Source organism: Lolium perenne, chromosome 5 (assembly GCF_019359855.2).
Source record: "Lolium perenne isolate Kyuss_39 chromosome 5, Kyuss_2.0, whole genome shotgun sequence".
NCBI lineage: Eukaryota > Viridiplantae > Streptophyta > Magnoliopsida > Poales > Poaceae > Lolium > Lolium perenne.
This window is the reverse complement of record NC_067248.2, coordinates 130,395,972-130,400,945: the sequence shown is the minus strand read 5'-3', so window position 1 is coordinate 130,400,945 and position 4,974 is coordinate 130,395,972. Positions and strand designations below refer to the sequence as shown.

Sequence of the window (4,974 nt, the reverse complement as noted above, 5' to 3'; positions counted from 1 at the left end):
CCACCTACTACATCAAAAGTACTGCACGACAGATACCTGCAGTCATGACAAACAGAACACGGGATTCCCATGGTCGCCGGCCGAACGATGGTCTCCAGTGGCTGGAATCCATTAGTGGAAGCATTGGGATGCCGTCACGGGAGAGATCTCGCCAGCCCGAATCGTCCAGCAACGGCGCGCGGCGGACCAGCAGATGATCAAGCCGCTCTTGGCGAACTCGATGGGCTAGTAGGCCGGTCGTCGAGGAGCCGCCACTTGCTGGTAGGAGGAGATCCAGGTGAAGGCGTGAGGGGTTGGGGATCTTAACTTTGCAGGTGGCAGCATGCTGCAGTTTTGGATGAGAGGGGGGAATATTTCTTTGAAGAATGCTGCTCGTATTTTTTTGGAGATTTATTTCAATGATCACCGTCTGTTTAAAATTAAGAGAGGTGTTAAATTGTGTTTTTGGCCATCTTTGGAACCGTGGCGATGCATTTGATCTGCATGGCAGCGCCACCAATTCGCAACACCTCTTTTAACTTTAAACAGGCCCGGCCCTGAGGGGGGTCGAGCGGGGCGGCCGCCCCGGGCTCTGGGATCCAAAGGGTCCTGTTAGGTGTGACATACACAGTAGTCAGTAGAGGAAGAGTTCATGGGGCACCACCATTAGAGCAGGTCCAGATTTGTTTTCTCGTATGTTTGTAGAAGAAGGATGAATCGTTTCCTCCAGGCTGTTCTCAAACAGGCTGATAGTTGGGCTTTACTTCTTTTGTTCCTTGAGCCTATTTTGCTTTGGGCCAACCTTTTCTCCTTTGATGTTAGCTACCAGAATATTAAGTTGGATGGGACCGGTGAGTGCAGACAATCAACTCATTTTTCCCTAAAAGAACTCATTTTACTTTTCACACCGCTGATTGTTCTACTAGTGTTTTGATTAGTTGCTCTAATCACTCACAAAAGTAGAACATCCAACCTAGTGCAATGACTATGTCAAAAAATAAACTAGTGCAATAAGGGCATCAAAGATACAACACAAACGATCTGAGAGGGCCTAGGCAGTGTGCAAGGAAAGCGATAAACGATCTATAGCCGATGGTCGTACAATATATGTTGTAAATCAAAAATTTGCAACACCATAACTTGGTACAAATCCAATTCATTACTTGTTGTGTCCTCTATGCGGCGCTACTTCGTCAATTTTGGACAAGAGATTCGGACAAACCATCGCCACCAACCACTATGACACGGCACGAGACTAAACACAGAGTCACTATGATAATTGACAAGAGTAATACTGATATACCATCATCAATGAGTTATGTTCGATCTTTTTAATATAATATATACTATAATATTTTGTATTAATATTTTCAGATACAAGTATTATAACATTAAGTATGTATAAAGAGCCGTGGTTTTTTGTCTCGCCCCGGGCCCTCGAAACCTCAGGACCGGCCCTAACTTTAAACAGATGATGATTATCGAAATAAGTCTCCAAGAAAATACGAACAACATTCTACAAAGAAACATTGCCCTCTCACCCAAAACTGCATCATGCTGCCACCTACAGCCATCGTCGCCTCAACCCGCTACTAAAACAGAAAGAAACAGAGAGATATGGTGAACAGAATGACCTACGCCGCTCCAAAATGAAACCACAAGTCCAGCTCCACCCATTAAATAGCACAGGCAGACTACCTTCGTCCCAATCCACTCCCTAATCCTACCGACAGCACACACAGATCCATAGCCACACCCCACCTAAAGCGGCATCACTGCACAGCACTGATCAGGCAGAACGTTTCAGCCATGAAATTACACCGCACCCTGCCAACTGACTGAATCGAGCGCACCCTGCCAGCTTACTGAATCGAGTGCCCCGCTTCAGCCACCAAAAAACACAATGCCCTGCCAGCATCAGAACACTGTCACCCATCCACCACAAAAGCTACGCCCCAGGACCAGCAGGTAAAGATAAGAAGAGTTAATATAGACTAGATTTAGATGTGCGCCTTGGCGCACGACCCCGTGGAAGTCATGTCAATGTCTATTTTGTATAATTGCGAGGAAAATATATGCCAATATGATAATCCATTTCTTATAAAATTAAGCATGTGTACAAAGTCTTTTCCCCAAATAGATAGCATGAAGCAAAACTCAAGTTCTTGCGATAATGGTCCGAGCTATGGTATGCTCCAGCCACTATCACTATTTACATGGTTCTTGATTACCAGTAGTTTCTATATGCTTCTTGATTACCAGTGGTCGAAATAGAAATCAATACAACAAATAACGGCGATAATATAGATACATACAAACAGGTAATGTGCAATCTGGTACTAATAGTGCTTTAATTGAACACACAGAATCCATGGAGAATCTCTCGAAACAGAGAGAATCAGAGTAACGTGTATATGTAAGCATACACAAAGAATCCATGAAGAATCTCTCCAAACAGAGAGAATATCCACAATTGAACACACAAGGAGGAGCCAATGATTACCATGAGCACATAAAAAGGAGACCAACATATATATCCACTTGTACCTAAGGTAGTAAACAGGATAGTTTATTACATAAGGTAGTAAACAGGTATGTATGTACATGTCATGGAAATTTAGGAAAAACCCGTGAAGATGCTACCGTAGGCAACAAATTGCAGAAAACAATTGGATGACACGTGAACAACATTCTTGGGAAACAACACACTTTTCCAAAAGTAATCTAGAACTGGCCGTTAGAGAAGTAGCTTGGATGAAGTCTAGCCGAACGAAGAGCAAAAGAAACCCGCACAATCATGTATCCAGCTTCCGAACCAGATCATACCGCTGTAATGTAAGTGAGGACGAAAGTTCTCTGTAAGGTCTGCTGCAAAAATATAGAAGAACCCATAGGTTATTTAGGAGGTAAATGTAGTAGATTGCAACAGTCAGCCACTATACTCTCAATGATAATAATAAAAAATTGTGTACCTTGCGTTCTTATCTAAGAGAAGTGGTCCTTCCTCATTTGCTCCAGGCGTTTTTCTAGGACGGCACCTGCATGTCTAAGCCTAAAGCCTAAGTCTTCCAAGTTGGTGAGCAGATTGTTCCAAACCGTGTCAACGGAATCTTGTCCACCAGAATAGTTAAGGTAAGCAATATTGAGCATTTGTTTAGAGAATGAAGCCATATGCCTCACAGAAAGAAACCAACCCCTAGCAAGTTGTTTCTTGTATTCGTGCGCCTTTTTTAGCTTATGTAACAGGATCTTGTTTTCCTCTTTAGCTTCTACCAGCCGGCTGTAGCCTAAATCCTTGATGATTGTTTTGGTTGCTTCCTCAACATATGTTATGGCCTGAACACACGCAGAATCTTCCGCTATTTCATAACTGCCGGACTCTATTCCAGACATCGAGAGATATACAGGAGCACCTTCCACTGGTAGCGTAGACGTGTTAAACATAACAGTGACACGGACCTTGTTATCTTCACATAGATGAAGATGGTACTCAGCTTTTGAAACGCCAAGTTTTTCTAGCATTATATTTAGTAATATTCTAAAAGGAATTCTGATTATCCTTGGGTTTTCCTACATGAGTAAACATGGGTGCAAATTCTCCAAGTAAGTCTGAAGATGTTATGACCTAAAGAAATAGCATAGTAAATTGCAGGTAAAAAAAACAGAGCATGTATCTGTGCTATGTGCAAGCCATATAATTCTATCCGGCGTAAACGTAATTTGGACAGACATTGAGAGGTAATTACACCTTTATAATTATCTAAATTATTTGTGTAGGCGGTTGTACATCTGTAAGAACGAAAAACATATCTGCAGCATGACCAAAGAAATGGAAATTTGCGTGTTGTATATATGCAACTAATGGACACCCAATGGACAGAGGAACACCTGTAGTAAGAAAATGGCCAGTGTCACACAACAAACTATCAAGAAATCCACAATGGAGAAGTCGAGAAACATGAACAATGGACATCTGTAACCGAGAAGCTGAATCTATCAGACCCTCCCTACAACCATAGCTGAAGTGTTCTGCCCATCACACCCATTCATTGACAAATGTGACAGAATAATCTCACTTAACAGTATTTTTGCTCTCAAGCTTCCACCTAAAACATGTGTCGATGCATTTAGATACATAAACTGCAGATTGGACGGTAAGAAAATGTTGCAAGTATTTTTATGCCAGTTCATGCTAACAATTATATATATTGTGTTGCTTGATCAAATAACCAAATCATACTTTTAAAGTCCTGACAGCTACCCAAACAACAGAGCTAGGAGGCGTAAAGTGTTACAGTAGATGTTGGCGACAGTTTTAGTTGCCTTCTGCTTCACCTTGTCTATTTGTCATGGTAGGAACCCTGAGCACCACCTTCTGCTGAGAATGAGCCAAACGATTTGAGGATCAGGTGCCAGCGCTTCTCCAAGCCACCTCATCTGCACCAAAGAACCCAGCCACAACGCTTCACATACAGTAATTTGAGCTACAATTTTCAACAAGCACCTTCTGGGCATAGATAAAAACGGATCTGCTCAAGAAAAAAGATGAGATTTTCTCCATTCCATTAGAGAGAGGGGGATAACCTGGTGGTGTCCTTCAAAGAAGAGGTGGAGGACGGAGTAGGCCACGCCATTGCCTAGCAAAAAGATCTTCAGAGAGAGACAGAGAGAGAGAGAGATGAACCTATACGTGGAGATCGGACGCAGAAATAGCAATCTCATCCTCCTTCTCACCGGCAGGCACATCAAGGTAAACGGAGGAGGACTCCAGGGCCGGCCAGCCGCCGCTCATCCGCGGCCAGCAAGAGGCGCGACCGCTCTTCCGCCTCCGCGTCTCTGGCAGCCAAAGGCTACGGCGCGCCGCAGGCTTCTTGGCGATTCCGCTGCACCTGCTCTAGGGGGAGATGGAAGGGACGCGGGAGTTGGTTGGGGAAGGATATGGAGAGCGCGGGCATGGGACTGGGGAGGAGGTCGCGCGACGGGATTTGGAGGAGG

General features: G+C 43.9%; 1 long non-coding RNA gene across 1 annotated transcript; it reads right to left on the bottom strand.

The window, feature by feature from the left end:
* Positions 1-2,484: 2,484 nt before the first annotated feature.
* On the bottom strand, positions 2,485-4,766 carry LOC127302655 (uncharacterized). The gene is made up of 3 exons (XR_007853035.2): positions 4,564-4,766; positions 2,952-4,416; positions 2,485-2,847 (listed from the first exon to the last, which is right to left on the bottom strand). It is a non-coding gene; the product is annotated as an uncharacterized lncRNA (long non-coding RNA).
* Positions 4,767-4,974: the final 208 nt, after the last annotated feature.